A 17,872-nucleotide genomic window follows, 5' to 3' on the forward strand; every position below is an offset into this window, starting at 1 on the left:
TGGAACTGGAGTTGAGGATGGTTGTTAGCTACCATGTGGGTGCTGGAACCAAGCCTGAAGACCAGCAAACAAACGCTCTTAACTTCCAAGCCACCTCTCCGGTCCCAAACCAGTATTTCATGTGGCATAGGAGCCTTGAGACTGAAGACTCCAAAGGCCCAGGAAGAGCCTTCACTTTTATAGTCAGATTGATGGTATCGATAGCCATCTAGAGATGTGGCTGGATGAAAGGTACGCGCTAACGCAGTCGACTCCAGAGGGAATCCCAGCACAGTCTTTCCGCTCAGAGTTTCCTGGGCATCTCGGGATGTCATCCTCCTTCTGGGGACAGGACAGGACATATTGGAAAGGATCTACTAAAGGAAGATGAAGGCTAAAGTCATGTTTTAGGCTTTAGGGGTTGCTTTGGGAGGAAGGGGCTCTAGTTCAGTGACCTGGTTTGGGGACAGGAATTGCTGTTACTATGATTTGCTGCAGGGGAGAATGAGAGTGACGGATGGAAGGCAGGAGGTCAGTGAAAGCCTCTCTCCGAAACGCCTCCTAATAAGGCCTCCAAGGTCCTTCAGGTCAAACTCTCAGCATAGCAGAGCTCAGAGTCCACACTTTGAGACCTTGTTCCTGGGCCCAGATATGGGCGATGGTTCATCTGAGTCATGGATATTTCAAAATTTTCCCTATGCCATCTGACTGGAGTACTATCAGCCGACTTTGGAAAGTACTGGCATGTGTTTGAGTTAAATTTAGAGTTTAATTTTACTTTTTATTTTATGTGTTCATGTGTTTTCTCCCTACATGTATGTCTGAGTACCACATGTAAGCCTGGTGCCCACACAGACCAGAAGGAGGGCATCAAATTCCCTGGAACCAGAGTTATAGATGGTTAGAAATTTTTCCCATGTGAGGGCTGAGAAACAAACCCAGGTCTTCACAGCTGATTACATCTTTCCAATCCCTAGAATTTTCTTAAAGATCCATCTTTTAAAAAACAAACCAAAAACATTCCTCCACATTTAAAATAAGGCCAATTTAATAAACACTTCTTTTCCTGAAGCAATAATACACAAGGCAAAGTATTTTATAAAAATGTGGTTGCTGAACTGGAACCAAGAACAAAAAGTACTGATATACACTCAAGACATTGGCTTCTGTCTATCATAAGGGAAGCTGAAGGAACCTGCTACGACCTTTGCTTGTGAGTTTCTGAAAACGAAGTTATATTCAGGTGTTCCTGCTGTGTGTTCACCATTTGGCACGAGGATAAAGCAACCAAGGATAGGAATTTTACTTTATTTTAAATTACACTTTTTGTTTGTTTTTGAGACAGGGCTGTTCCTGTGCAGTCTTGCCTGTCCAGGAGCTTGCATTATAATATCACTGGCTTTGAACTCACAGAGATCCCTCTTGCATTTGGCTCTTGAGTGCTGGGATTGAAGGTATGTGCCACTATGAAGATGGGGATTTTTGAATCAGTGTTACGTCCCAGAGTTTCTCTGCAATATCAAATGGGGCTCTATGGGCTAAATGAACCATAACATAAACAAACACGAACTTGTTTGTCTAAAGATGACCAATAGGTGAGATGACCCCCACTTACCTGTCCTGCTCGCAGCTTTTGGGGGCGTGTTTTCAGTCTACAGACCATGACCACACCCGCTAGATAGGACAAGCTAACAGTAGCAACAGCACTCTGTGGACCCCTGCCCCCATGGGAAATCAATGCCCCGTCCAGTTGTAAGAAGAGGCTGAGCCATTCAGAAGTTCAGCGAATGGGAACTGACTCAAAAGGAAGCCCCGAGACAGACGATGGCCCTTGCAAATGAACAGGAAACAGAAATTATGACGTCAGCAGCGGCCCAAGGCTGGTTAAGTGAGTCCCGCGAGGAGGAAAACCAAGCAGATGTGCCACAGATGCCAAGACAAGCTTTGCGCGTGGTGCCAAGCAACTTTCCTCCTCATTCCAGCTCACATGTATCCTTATTGCTGTCTAAGTCCATGGAGAGATGGACACTTGATTTGGGGTCATGGTACTAAACTTTCTGAATCTGCTTGTAAACAAGCTAGTCTTAACCCACACACTGGTCTGTCGCTCAACCTCATCTGCTGTCTCATCAGCACCACAGACAGAATAACTTCCTGTGTGTTTAAGGACAGGCCACTCTTAGGCACTGGCCCCCAAACTGGAGCTTCTTATCGTTGAAGACAGCTGAAATTCTTGCTGATCTATCACAGGAGTCTTGATGCAGCCAGCAGTTGGAAATGCAGAAATGTCCGAAAGAAAACAGATCAGTAATTCTCAAACCAGTGGGGGTGACGACCCCACAGGGGTCACATATCAATATCCTGCATATCAGATATTTACATTATGACTTCACAACAGCAGCAAAATTACAGTTATGTAGTAGCAACAAAAATAATTTTATGTTGGGGCCACCACAACGTGAGGAACTGTATTAAAGGGTTGTTGCAGCATTAAGAAGGTGAGAACCACTTGAAAAGATAAAAATAACTGAAAGGAAACTGTACATTAAAAATAATTAACCATAGGGAGCACCATCTTGGGGACTGTCACTACTTAATCAGCAAATATTTCTGGAGGATTCAACAGAGGAAAAAGAATAAAGGATGAAGGTAAACCTGAAAAAAATGACTGTCTTACAGAACACACTGACTAGAGAAAACAGAATAAATAGAGCAATTAAGTAAATTGCAGTATTTTTCCCCCTAAAGAACAAAACAAACAACTGGGGATACAAAGTTGGGCTGGAAGGAAAGGACAGGGGAGATGTTAAGGGAGTGGCCAGAGAAGCTACTGCTAAGAAAACTCAATGTGAGCAACCAAGAGAACTCTCCATGTAGGAACTTGAAAGAAAGAACTTTCTAGACAGAGCAAACAGAAAGTGAAAAAACCCACTCAAGGTGTTGCCGGAAATGCTTGAAAGTGTATATGGCTGCAATGGATAGACAACTAGGGAACAGGGTTGAGCCAGGTCACAGAGAGGTTATAGAGCACTTGTACGGGCTCTGGCTTTTACACTTGAGTGATGTGGGATGCCCCTCTGTATAATGTTTTCATTACCATTTGCTAATGAAGAAGCTGCTTTTGACATAGGCAGGGCAGAATCAGAATATAGTAGGTTAGAAAATCCAAGCATAGTCAGAGGAGAAAAAGGTGGAGTCAAGGACACACCATGTAGCTGCTGAAGGAGAAAGACATCAGAACCCTTAATGGTAAGCCATAGCCTCATGACGATACGCAGGTTAATTAGAAATGAGTTAATTTAAGATATAAGAGCTAGGTAGAAATATGTCTAAGCTATTGGCCAATCAGTGTTGCAAATTAATAGAGTTTTTTGTTGTGATTATCCAGGTCGGGTGGCCAGAAAATGAAGGTGCAGTCTTCGTTTACACTTGAGTCCACAGGAAGTCACTTAAGTTTCAAATTAAGAGTGACAGGACCAGACCCACCTTCTAAGAAGATCATGCTGAATGAATGATATATCGGAAGTAGATGGGAGAAGAAAGAGAAGAGCAGAAGTTGGTGCATTCAGAGATTTTAATAATTCTGGGAGATGTATAGTGATTGGGCCAGAATGGTAGTCTATGAATATGGTAAGTGTTGAATTCTGCACCAGTACTAAAGACAAAGCAAGAAAAGACGTTTCAGATGTGGCAATAGGAAGGAAAAGAAGAAAGTGTTATGACTCCCAAGTGTTTGAGACAGGGTCTCTCTACATAGCCCTGGCTTTCCTGCGATTTGCTATGTAAATAAACTCATGGAAATCTGCCTTCCTTTGCTTCTTAAATGCAGGCATAAAAGATGTGTGCTACCATGACTGGCTAGGATTCCCTTTTTTTGTGGAAGATTAGAGGGAAAGATGAAGGGATGTTTTGGATGAGTGTAGTAATAAGGATTCTTGTTTGTTCCTGGCTACTCAATCCCAAAATAACCACTCAGAAACTGTATTAATTAAGTCACTGCTTGGTCTATTAGCTCTAGCTTCTTATTAGCTAGCTCTTATATCTTAATTTAACCCATTTCTATTAATCTGTGTATCGCCATGTGGCTGTGGCTTACTGGCAAGGTTCCATTCAGTGTCTGTCTCTGGCAGGGCTACATGGCTTCTCCCTGGCTCTGCCTTCTTTCTCCCAGCATTCAGTTTAGTTTTCCCTGCCTAGCTCTGTTCTGCCCTGCTATAGGCTCAAAGCAGTTTCTTTATTCATTAACCAATAAAAGCAACACATATACAGAAGGGCTTCCCACATCAGACAGGTAATGTTTTATATGCCTAAGTAGAAAGTAGTTGAATTGTGAATCTAAAGTTGAATGAATAGTCTGGACTAAAAATGTCAATGTAAAAGTCTATAGCATATAAATACAGTCCATATTGTTAAAGAAATCTGTTTTAGTCCAAGTGCACAGCTATAATGGGACAAAATAGTCTGAATGGCTTACAAACAAGGGGACCTACTTCTCACAGGTCTAGAGAGTAGATCCAGTGCCTGGTGAGGGTCTGTTTCTTGACTCTGTGGCCATACCTTCTCAGTGTCCCCACATGTGAGCAGATGTCTGATAATTGCCTGGGCCTCTTTTACATGGGCACTGATCTCCCAGGAGGGAACCACCACCATGATCCATTTGCCTCCAGAAAGGCCAACTTCTGATACTGTCCCCTTCTGACATGCACCTTTAGGGCAGTGATAGAAATGTTCAGTTCATAGGAGGGTCAAAAACTCCCACACTTAGAACTCTGTAATAATTAAGACACAATCCAGGCTGGGAGAGGTGGCACTGTCTTTAACCCCAGCCCTCAAGAGACAGAGGCAAGCAGATGTTTGTGAATTGAAGGACAGCCTGGTCTCTAAAGACTGTTCTAGGGTGGCCAGCATTATATGATTATATTCTGTCTCTAAACAAAAAAAAAAGGAAAAGGATCCAACCCATTAGACATGGTGAAAAATGCAAATAACAGTGTGTATAGAACACAAAGGATTATGCCTCTACCAATCCGTGGTCATGCGGCTGTGACCATATGTTTGTCTGTCATACGTTTGTCTTCTGAAAATGAGAACAATACTGTCTTAGTGACCACAACATTTTAGGGAAGGAAAGCTGCGTTCATGGGCTACAGTTTTGTTTTTCCTATGACTGAAATTGGCACAACCGTAAAAGTCATAGTTTCATTCACTGTGGAAATATTTTTTTGTAGTTCCCTAAATTGTTGAAAAGCAAAAACCCTAATGAAGAGCAAGTTAGTGTTGAAAACTGGTGATTATTAAGAAGAATGTGTAAACTCTACTTACAAATTCGGACATGTATTATACAGTGTTTTAGAGGACCTGGGGGCTTAGTCAACATCTAAAAGATGTTGTTTAGGCAGCTTTGGTTGTTGTCATTATTGTTTTTGAGACAGGATCTCTCTATGTAGTCCTGGCTGCTCTGGAATTCATTGTACACGAGGCTAGCTTTGAACCCACAGGTATCTGCCTGCTTCTGCCTACTGAGTGCTGGGATTAAAGGCATGTACCACCATTCTCGGCTTGTGCAGGCAACTTTTTATCTTAAAAAGGAGGATAGTACCAGCTACCACTGTGTAGTTGAAGAATTAGCAGCTTAATACCATGTGTTCTACCCATGTAAATTTAAAACAAAGGACACAAAATACTATATTCAACAACTACTATAAATTATAAAATATTTCAAGCATATAATCATAAGGAAACTATTTTTAAAAAGATTTATTTATTTTTATGTGCATTTGTGCTTTGTCTGTTTGTATGTTTATGTGAGGGCATCAAGTGCCCTGGAACTGGAGTCATAGACAGTTGTGTGCTGCCAAGTGGGTGCTGGGAATTGAACTTGGGTTTTCTGAAGAGTAGCCAGTGCTCCTAACTCCTGAGCCACTCCTCCAGCCCCCAGGAAACTATTGATAAAGTAATATATTTTTACATAATAACATTTTGACTTTTTACCATTTTAGAATGCTATATATTACTTATCCTTTCTAAACCTGCCCTTTAATTTCCTATTACAATTCCTAGTCCAATGCTTCAAGTAGACTTCAAACACATGAGTTAATGTGCTCATTAATTCATAAAGCTTCGTCTTCCTTTCAAAAGGGATAAAGACATCCTAATAAATCCTAAGCAAAGTTTCCTTTCTTAAGCTTAAAAAAGTTAACTACTATTTGTAAATTCATCATCTTAGCTATTAATTTTTATAAATTAATATTTGTATATCTCAGCATCCATAGGATTTAATGTAGTTCCACTGGCAACAAATACACTCAGAATTTTCCTTGACTTTTGAAAGGTATTTTTGACTGCCTACAGAATTCTAAGATAGCAAGCCTTTTCTTAGCTCATACCAAATTGTTTCCCCCACCCCTTGGAAATAACATATGATAACAATTAGTCAGTTTTTTGTTTTGTTTTTTTTTTACATTTTTATCTTTGTTTTAAGCACTTTGGCTCCAATGTGTAGATGTGTTATGGTTTTATAGAAACAGTGAATCTTTGGCATAATGGTTTATATATCACTTTCAGAAACTTCCTAGCCAGTACATTTCAAGCACTACTTACCTCGCTTCCCTCCCTCACTTCTCTGTGGGGCTCTAGTTACCACATATGCGAGAACTTGGTACCACTTCCTGTGAACCTCTTGTTCCCATGTGTTTTCCATCACACGGCCCAGCCAGCAGTTCAGTAAGCATAGCTACTGTCTAATCTGTTAGTACGATCTTCTGATGAAATCTTAATTTTACTTTGTCATAATTTCCAAAGGACTATTTTATCTGCTTAATTTCTTTAATCTGCCAATCAATATCACTTTATAAAGTCTTGTCTGGTGACTCTAATGTACAGATTTTCTGCTATATTTCTAGTACCTTTGGCCTTTTCCTGCTTCCCAGGGAGCCTGGTAATTTTTCACTCGGCATCAGTCACTATGTATGATAAATTATAAGGGATTTGAATGATATCATACTTAGAAAGCAATTTTTGCCATTGAAAGGTAAGAGAAGTTATGTGCCGTCTTGATCCAATCAGGGGTTAAGACGATTCCAATCCTCAAAGTTCCCAGAATGTTGAACCAGTTTTTAAATCTTTCAAACACTGCGAAACTACTGCAAGTTTTTTCCCCCTCTTAACTTCCACTTTCTGCTTTATTGCTTATATTCTCCTGTCACTGAAAACCCCATGGGACAAAGCTGAAGACCTGACTTCCTTCTCTGTACTAAAGTCCTTGTTCCAAACCCCTCCCTCACAGTAATATTGAAATTCAGTGCTTTCTCAGCTTCCGTTCAGGGACCTCTGGAAGGTCTAATCAAGTGGTTCTCAACCTCTGGGTCATGACCCCTTGGTTCAAATGACCCTTTCACAGAGGTTGCCTAAGACCATCAGAGAACACATAGATTACATCACAATTCATAACAGTAGCAAACTTACAGTTTTATGACTGGGGGCCACCACAACATGAGAAACTGTATTAAAGGGTCACAGCATTAGGAAGGTTGAGAACCGCTAATCTAAAACCTTTCCCACCACATTCCTCTTTCTCTATGTAACTTGCATATTAGGGAACTCGGTGACAGACTCCACAGTGAGGAGCGTTGGCTACACTAATACAAATCTCTTGCTCCCAGAATTTGTCCCACTAACTATAGCACTTACTTCCAAGTGTGATGAACTAAGTCTGAGCCCTAGAATCCAAAGGGAGGAAGGAGAGAACCCGCTCCTCCAGTTCCCACTGACCTCCTTGTGTATGCCACAACACTTGGGCACTCCCCGCCCACACAGACACACACAAAATGAACACACGTAAAACCATTTTAAAATATGTATATACTTGATAAATTTCTTTATATTTAAATTTATAATATTTTTAATTCTGTTTATTTTAGGCTTATTAGGAAGCTCAGAATCCATTTTCCCTTTGGAAACTCTATGTCCAAAATAACTTTCTTGACTAAGTTAGTTGTTTCTAAAGTAACAACAGTTATTTTCAGTGAGTCTCTCATACATTTTATTCAACTTACATTATTTTTTCTACTGTCAATTTTATTTTCTCAGAGATATTAAAGCCCTGAACATTTGCCCTTACCTTTCATAATTTCATAACATAGTCTACTTTTCCAGAGGATCGGAGAGGTGGCTCAGAGGAGAGGTGGAAGAGCACTGGCTGCTCTTCCAGAGGTCCTGAGTTCAACTCCCAGCAACCATATGGTGGCTCACAACCATCTGTAATGAGACCTGGTGCCTTCCTTGCCAGCAGTACATTGTATGCTAAATAAATAAATAAGTAAATATTTTAAAAAATAGATATTCTTCATGCATGAAATTAATATTCAGTTATTTATCTTTCATATGACTCGTTTTCTCAGTGAGATGTGTAACAAATAATTACATGGGTATAGATCTTTTTTAAAAAAAAAAATGCCAGGTTCATGAATATTTCCTCAAACTTGAAGATCTTTTATGTCAGTAAAAAGATAAGGAAAATAATTTAGCATGGTGCGAGGCAGAAGCTGCCATGAAGCCTAAAATCTCATTTCTTCAAAGAAAATCTTATACATGAGCAGTAATGCCGTCTGCCACACAGGTGACTTAAATACGAAACTGCAGCTCCGTTGGGGTCCAGATTCATTCTGTGGCATGAATATAGGGGCTTCATTATTTTATCCAAGAGGAATTCCCTGAATGCAACCACATAAGAATTCAGACAAGTTGAAGGGAGGGGAGAGAGAGGATTATTTCTCATTCTCTAGGCTAAGATCTTCAGTTGCCTCTTTTACTTCTTAATTTTCTTTCAATTTTTTACTTCTTTGTTTTAAAACATTTTTAATTGAAACAGAATTGCACCACTTCTCTCCCCTCCCTTGCCTCCCTTCAGCCTCTTTTAGCTACCCACAAGTCTGCTTGCACACGTGCGCGCGCGTGTGCACACACGTACACACACGTACGCGCACACACACACACACAAATACAACCTGCTGACCATATATATACTGGACAACCAATAAGAGGGCTCATTCCTGGAAGAGAGCAACCTCCTTCTCCCAGCAATCAATAGTTGCCTGTAGCCGTGCATCTAGGGGTGGGACTCCAAAATTCCCCCTTCCACAGTAGCATGCTCATTGATATTGCTGTTGTTCCAGTCTTGTTCATGCAGCCATTTCCGTAAGCGAGGGTTTCACAACAGACCTCCTGGTATTCTGATTCTTAAAATCTTCCCGACTCCTCTTCTATAACATTCCCTGAGTCCCAGATACAGGAACTGCGATGAAGATAAATTGTTGGGTCCGGGCTCCCCATGATCCATTGATCTCTGCCTTGTGTCCAGTTTTGGTTTTCCGTGATGGTTTCCATGTGCTGTAAAGAGAGACTTCTATGGTGAGGGGTGGTAGTTACACTTACCTGTGGGCATAAGGATAAGATATAGATATAGTAAGGAATTATGCTGGTCTAGCATAGTAGCAGTAGTAGATTCTTTTCGAAGATCCATGACTTAATGAGCCCTGGGAAGGTTTCCAGAACCAAGCATGATTTCCCTCCTGTTGAGTTACTTTTTGTAATTCTATCTTATCCCATATTTCCATATTCCTTCAAACAAAAGCATTGTCAGGCCTATCATAGCAATAGCCCAGTCTCTGGTCCAACTTCTGTCTTAGCGTTACTATTTCTGTAAAGAGACGCCATGACCATGACGGCTGTGATAAAGGAAAACCATTTAATTGGGGCTGGCTTACGTTTTCAGAGGCTCAGTCCATTATCAACACGGCAGGACATGGAGGCATGCAGGCAGACATGGCACTGGTAAAGGAGCTGAGAGTGGAGAAGGAGCCATACCTCTTAATACTGCCACGCCCAGTGAGCTTATGGGGGGTCAGTTACATTCAAACTACCACAATCTCCATGCCTTTCTTGCCATGCTGTCAACTGTCATGGTTCATAGGTGCTGAAGTTGGTGGAACTGTTCAATTACTTCCCTACATTGGCAGTTTGCATAGTATTTTCTGGAACTATAGATACTAGACCACAGAAAAGAAGCTTTCAGGTCAGATCCAACTTGAGTCATCTGAACTGTGTGTCCTAAGTGTGCAGTGTCTGTTGGGGGTCTCCATCTCAGGCCCCCATTCCACGCTCAGGTCTCACTCCTCCCATTCTAAACCCTGCCCTCTCAAAAAAGTCCACCAAGCACTAGCCCCTCCCCTCAGAAAGTTTGCCAAGGGTCAGCTCCTCCCTTAGGGGCTGCTCAAGACCATGCCTATAGGCTACTTAAGACATGGTAGGCATATTTGCCACATGATTCCTCTCCTGCCCTCCTGAGGGACACACAAGAGTGCTTTGCTGTGTTCATTAAACCTGGATTTATTAATTCAGTTTGATTGGCTTATTATATCAGTGGCAGTGAATATCCAATAACCAGGGATTGAAAACTTATCAGTGCCTTCAGTAATAGGGACCCACCATCAACCCCTATATTTTTTTCAGGAATCACTTGGATTATCCTGAACAACCCTTTGAGAGGAGATTCCTCATGTCTGGTACTGGGTTTTGTTAGTCTAATGGTTCTTGTGGTGGCTCCTTTATATAGAAACGTCATTTTCATAGGAAAATGTGTCTCTTATTCATGGAAGTGCTTCTTGATTTTATATCATGATCCCATCAGAACAATGATGCCCAAACACAATAGGGTAGTGTCAATCATCTCGAGTTATTCAGAATGGATGACTAGGTAGGTAGACAGGGAGACGGGTGTATTTTTGGAAGGGCTGTTGCTATGTAACCTAGACTGGCCTTAGCTCTTGGTTTTAAGTAATCCTCCTGCTTAGGTCCTTGAATAATTGGGCATACAGGCCCACACCATCTCAACCAGCTTGGGTTCTTCCTTAACTTACAACATGGGTTATAAACCACATGGCTGCAGACTTGAGAAATTCGTGTGCTAAAACCCGGGATTCAATCAGACCATGAGGAGGGAGCTGACAAGACGAAAGCTGTGCTTGTATCAGAAGACAAAGACGACTAGAGTTCACTCTCGAATGAAAATCAAAGTGAAAGGAAAGGAAAGGACTTGATTGCTCCTAGGTATGGTGGAGGAGAAAGTTTATTGTAGATAAAAAGGGAGAGACATCTGAGAGAGTCCAGGGTGAACATGACCCTGAACTGGGCCACATGGGAAGATGGGGGTGGGGGGTGAAGAAGGGGAACCAGGTACAGTAGCCAGAAGGCCAAAGGTACAAAAGGGAAGGGTGACCAAAATGTCTGGATTATATAGGGAAGAGTCTCTGGGGGAAGGGCAGCCCAACCCCTGGGCTACAGAGTTCAGGGTGGAGGGCAGTAGTGGGGTTTAGCAGCCATAACCCGCAGCAGGTAGGGACTGAGGGATGTTGGGTGAACTTGGAAGCCAGCTCTACTTTGATGTGTTGAATAGGCACCTCAGCTGGTTTTCCCCTGTGTCCGAAACTCAACATTTTCTTTGCCATGTGAGAACCCAAGGAAAGGAGTTCTCTATAAAGCGCAAAGAAGGCTTTCACCAAGAGACTGGCAGAACTGGCCTCGCGATCCTAGAACCCCATCCCCAAGGAGTTTGATAAATAAATGTGTGCTGCTTAAGTCATGGTTTGTGGTACTTTGCAAAGACCACCCCCGGGGTAGACACACAACACCTAGTCTTGTTCTCATGGGTATTTCCTTCTTCATATGAACCAAGGGCTCTTTCTGAATGTCTTCTCCAGTTCAGTGCACCTCATGTAAAATCAAAACTAGCAACAGCAAAGTATGTGTGGCCTAATATAGACAGCTTTGCAAGGTCATCGAAGAGATTTTTGAGCAATGGATTCAAAGATTCATAAAATTACACACACACACACTCACAAAGCAAAGCCTCTGTAGTGTGACATGGGCTCAAATATGTGCTCCAGCTTGTATCACCAGATACAATAGTCTGTATTTTCCTGCAAGCAGGTCCCACCACAGATTCTTGATTTACATTTGTATAACTAAATTGTCTATTCAAGAGGTTTTATGCATAATTAAAGGATGGTAAGCAGTAGTTGTTTTGACAAGCAGGATTGTTGGCCACTTTTTGACATTTCTCTATCTTCTCATGGCTGAGATTTCAAAATCACCAAGATCTTCTAGTTAGCAAAATTAAAATCCACAGTCAGGCAGCATTCCTAGTGTTATATTTCAAATCTGGTACCAATGGCTAACAGAGGGGCCTATTTAGCATAAAAGTAGACCTGGCCTCCAGGTTCTCCCAGCATCCCTCAGTCCCTACCCTATTACAGGGGATGGCTGGCACACCCTGCCCCCTGCCCTAAACTTCTCCAGCTCAGGGGCTGAGTTGCCCTTCCCTATATAATCCAGTCATTTTGGTTACCCAGTCTTTTTTTTTTTTTTTTAACCCTTTTCCCTTTTGGTCTCCCTGCTCTTCCTTCCACCTTCTCCTCACATGGACCGTTCAGGGTCATGTTCACACTGGACTCTCCCAGGTGTCCCTACCTCTGGCTATGATCTTCCTTTTATCTACAAAAACCTTTCTCCCCCACCAGATCTATGAGCAGTCATAGCCTCCTTTTTTCTCTTTCTTTTTTCATTCACCTGGTGACATAGGATGCAGCATAGCCAAAGGGCCAGCAGGCTGGCCAACTCCTCCTCCACAGGCTGGAGACCTTGCAAATTTACTCCAGCTTCAGAATAATTGGTAGCTATTTCTCCAGTCATGATATATTAGTACTTATATGCAAATAGAAAAGAGTTTAACACCTGGGTGGCATTAAAATAGAATAACATTTTATGGTTAAATAACAATAGTATTGAAAGTTATCAGCAAAGCTACATGTCCTTTTCAATAATTAAAATAAGGGTATCTTGAAGCTCAATGACAATCCAACCAGACTGATACAAGGCAAACTTTCAGTTGAGTGAGAGCGTCAATCTCAAGGCAGATAGCAATGGAGGAAGTTAAGCCGTATCTTGCTTTGTCCTTTACATATATTCGCACAGGTGCACACACCTGTACAATGGCACATGTGTAACACACACACACACACACACATCACAGGTGGCTGGGTCTTCCTATACCTTCATAACTGGAAAGAGAGGTTGTAGTGAGGAGCAGACGGGCTGCGTTCCTGCTGCCCTGGTTCCTGCACGGCTACCTTTACACGCGAAATATCAACACACAAACTGTATTCTTTTAAACACTGCCTGGCCCATTATTTTCAGCCTCTTACTCACATCTTGATTAACCCATATCTAATAATCTGTGTAGCACCACGAAGTGGTGTCTTACCGGGAAGTTTCTAGCTTACGTCCATCTTGGGCTGGAGCTTCATCGCGTCTGTCTCCCTGAGGAGAGGCACGGTGGTCTGTCTAACTTAGGAGAGGCGTAGCATCTGACTGAGCCATCTACCTCACTTCCTTCTTCCTGTTCTGTCTACTCTGCCCACCTAAGGGCTGGCCAATCAAATGGGCCAGGCAGTTTCTTTATTAGCCAATGGGAGTCCTCCATCAAGAGGTAGGCTGTCAATGCCCACACTGCCAGAACTTACTGGAGACGAAATGAAACACAGGAGAAGAAATTTGTATTTCGAGTAGATAGCTTCTGTCTCGAGAGGTATCGAAGTCAAGAATCTAATTTCCCTCCAGACAGCTTTGGGCATGGCTGAAGCAACTGAATGAAAATGCTTCAGCCTGAGAACCTCAAGTTTGCTGTGCAAGGTTAAAGACCGCTCTGTAAAAAGTAAGGTGTTTCTAGGGGTGTTCTTATTCTCAGGAAGTTGTCCTTTCTCCAGGCCTGGTTAGGGCAGGAAAGTGTAAGGCCTGGAGCCAAGCACAGACATGTCAGGGACATATTTGCTTATCTCTGCCTGAGCCACCCTGACAATGGCAGCATCTCAGAGCCAGCCTGGTCTACACAGCAAACTCCAGGCCACTCAAGGCTATGTAGTGTGACCCTGTCTCCAAAGCAAACTAACTAAAAAATGAATAGAGGATTTTCAGAATGGAGTAAGGTTTTGCTGGAAAAATCTGGAAAGTCAATATACTTATTTCTTGGGCAAGAATATCATTTTATGTGGGGATGACTGAGAATGCAAGGCTCTCTTTAGTGAGGGAGCACAATAAACTACAGTCTACTCTTTTCCCTCATCCGGATTCATGATGATTCACAGACTTTTATTGAGCCCTAGTAGCTTCTATGGACTTTCCCCTCAGGCTGTCTTGGTTGATAGTTTTATCAATGTTCAGATAAAGATGTGGTATAAGTTTATCAACAGTATAGATGTCAACAACTCAGGTTTTAAAATACTAAGGGCTGAATTATAATTCCAAAATGTTCCCAATACATCATTTAAATACAAATACAAGCTGGTGTTTTTTGTTGGCCTAGCAGCTGTACATGAATCTACTGATATTTTAATTATTATTTGTGGCTCCACAGCCCCACAGTCAATGACCCACGGACCACCCAGGCCTCAGCCTGAAGGACCTCCCGGTCCTGAGGACCCAGCAATGCTGTGCCTGCGAGATATGTAGGTTTAAACTAAGTCTCTATCATTCTATTTATCAACAGAGACACAGAGGTCAATGGTAGGGTTGAAAAACTCCTAGATCAGAGAAGCCAAGAAGCAACTAGCTGATCTTGCTTTTTGGCTGGAGACCCAGCAAGAGATGTGTCTCTTCACTTGTCCCAAACCAAAAGACACTCAAGTCCCCGCCCTTTCCTTTCTGTGCATCTTCTCTATCCAAATTCCTGCCTTTTCTATAGCCAATTCTGGTTAGCTAGTTTCTAGCTACACCCCCTGAGTCAAGGGAAACTTCATTTTACAGTCTTGGAGTGTCACCGTGTGATGGAAACTCCCTCAACACAAGCTGAATCCTTAGGTTTACATGTAGAATTGGAGAACCACGCTTTACAAGTTCCCATTAAAAACAACATGGGGCACTTGTGTACTCTCAGATACTTGTGAGGCTGATGTTACAGAAGCATGAATTTGAGGCTAGTGTGGACCAACACAATGAAAACCTACCTCAAAGAGGAGGGGAAGGAAAAAGGGGTGGAGGAGCTACCACTAACAAGACTCAAAAAAAAAAGAAAGAAAGAAAGAAAGACAGAAGAAAGAAGGAAAGAAGTTCTAAAGAGAGTGCTGGCTAGATGGCTCAGCAGGTAAAAGAGCTTGACATACAAGGCTGAGGGACCTGAGTTCAGTCTCATGTGAAAGAGCCGGATGCAGTAGGATATATCTGTAATCCCAGTACTTCTATGTCAAGAGGGAAGTGCAGAGAGTGACAGAAATAAGAAAAGAGAACTTATTTCAACACAGCCCAAGGATAGAGCAGACTCTTGAAAGCAGTCCTCTGACCACAAAATAGGCACTGAAGTACACACAATCAATCACATACACATTGCATGCCCCCCCCTCTCTCTCTTCAGATTCAGGAAATAAACAGGATAGCTAACAAGATAAACAATTATACTTTTATTATAAGGGGGAAAACTCACGAAACCAGAACAAGAAGTCGAAGCTCAGCTATGTGGCGAGGGACCACAGAGAGAGAGAGAGCACCTCGGCCATGTGCCTGTTTTTCCCCGGCTCCCAGAAGCCACCACTCTAACTTGGTCCCACCCTCTTAAAGATAAGTGGTAGCAAGGCTTCCCCATCACACCACACACACACACACACACACACACACACACCACACAAATAAAACAATATATCTACACAAAGACAGCATAGCTGTACGTGCATTAAGAGGCGAGGAACATGATGGGGTTGCCAGCCATAATGATGTATCTCGGCTGCAGAGGGACCGGCCTGCTCTGAGATTTTATACCAGTGTTCTCTACTTTGGTCAGGCTACATCCACATTTCTGTGCTCACTTTTTCTACCTACTGCAATATTATTGCAGGAATAAAGAGACTCAACCTAGAGGAGGAAAGACAGAGTGGAACCAAGTATTGGTGTCTAGGATATTTACTGAACTGCTTTCCTCATTGTGACCAAAGCACTCACAAAACATTTTTAAAGAAGAAACGGCTCATTTTGGCTCATGGTTTCAGTTTATCACAGCAGTGACGGAGCAGCTCAGACTATGGCGGCAGGAATGTGTGGCAGAGACTGTTCACATCAAAGAGGATCAGGAAACAGAGAGCAGGAGGCCAGCTGCCAGCTAGCTTACCCACATTTGGGGTTTGCCATCTTATTAGACCTTGAGGTACCTCATGTGTATGCTCAGAAGTATGTTTTAATATTCTAGTGATTTCTAAATTCTAGCCAAGTTGACACTGAAGATGAACCGCCATATCACATAGGAACAAACGAATGACTGCATAAACACCCATGTAGCTTTCAAAGGACCAGAAGGCCCATCACGAAGAATGACTTTGGGCTTGTTGTCTATGGCTACTAAGAACAAGAATCTGTGTGGAACACCCATGCTCAACTCGAGTTCACTTGCTCCAGACCACATTTTGTACAACATATTCTTTCACAGAAAATGTTGATGGCTGTGACATGGAGCATTCCAGAAATTTGACCCATTTCTGTCTATAAGCATGCTCTAGACCAGACATTACAGAGAGAGAGAGAGATGAGAGAGAGAGAGAGAGAGAGAGAGAGGAGAGAGAGAGGAGAGGAGAGAGAGAGAGATGAGAGAGAGGAGGAGAGAGCGAAGAGAGAGGATACCCCCCTCTACAAAATGGCTACAGGCAGAAGGTTCAGGACGCCACTCAGTGGTACTGAGAAGAGACAAATATTCTCCCGTCTCTGAAAGGAGAGACTGATAAAAACCAAGTCTCATGAAACCTAAGAACCTCATCCACTCATTCATTATTCACCTAAGCAGAGCGTATCAATCCCCAGCTTGAGACAAATAGCAATAGACTGTTTCTTGATTCTTGAACATTTATCTGTACTTAATTCGTTATCTTCTGGGGTTTAAAAGATGCACGGCTTATTAAGAAGATGAATGCCTTCCTAATTAATTGGGATTATTTACTATCAGAGACAGATGGAGGATCCGGATGCTTTCCCAGCACTGCTTATATGTGCAAAGCTCTGCTCACAGTTATCATGTTAATAGTCTACAACTCTGGCTGAAGTTATCACTCAACCCAAGTCCTTGAGTTTGCAGCCATACACAAACACTTACTTCTCCCAACCCCCTGTAGAAGCCGATAACTCTTTGTCCAGGGTTAGCCATTTCAGTGTGACTGAGACTTCTACACAGGGAATGTTTTCCACTCTAAGCATTAATAGTCTAATAAAATATACAGATGGCTTCCAACTTAATTGTTTTAACACTTGAGATTTTTTCCAATGTTCAGTCCATGTTATTCAACTATTTATAAAACATTGTTGATAGGATATTAGAAAACTTTAAATGTATATAGTTATATTTCACTGTAAATTTTCTAGTGACTTTCCTTCTTAATGTTATTATCAAATTGACATTGACCATGTTCCTAATATATACATATTAAAATATGATATTAACCCTAATCTCTCTCTAATTTACTATATAATAAATACATATAACACATTAAACTTTTTATTGAAAAAATTGTTTTCAAACAATATATTTGAATCACACTTTTTCTCTTCTCCAACTCTTCCAAGGCTCTTCCCTACCTCCCTAATTCCATGTCCTTTCTTTTCTATCTCTCTTTAAAAAGCAAATGAAACACACAGAGAAAAAAACCCCAACTTCACAAAACCAGAAACCAAAATATACAAGCAAAAAACCAGTAAGACAAAAAGAAAAAAAAGCCCAAATATAGCAACATGAGACAAAAAAGTCTATATAAATGTCATAGATTTGTTTTGTGTTGGCCCATCTCCTGCTGGGCATGGGTTGTAATATGCC

Source organism: Arvicola amphibius, chromosome 8 (genome assembly GCF_903992535.2).
Source record: "Arvicola amphibius chromosome 8, mArvAmp1.2, whole genome shotgun sequence".
NCBI classification, from domain to species: domain Eukaryota; kingdom Metazoa; phylum Chordata; class Mammalia; order Rodentia; family Cricetidae; genus Arvicola; species Arvicola amphibius.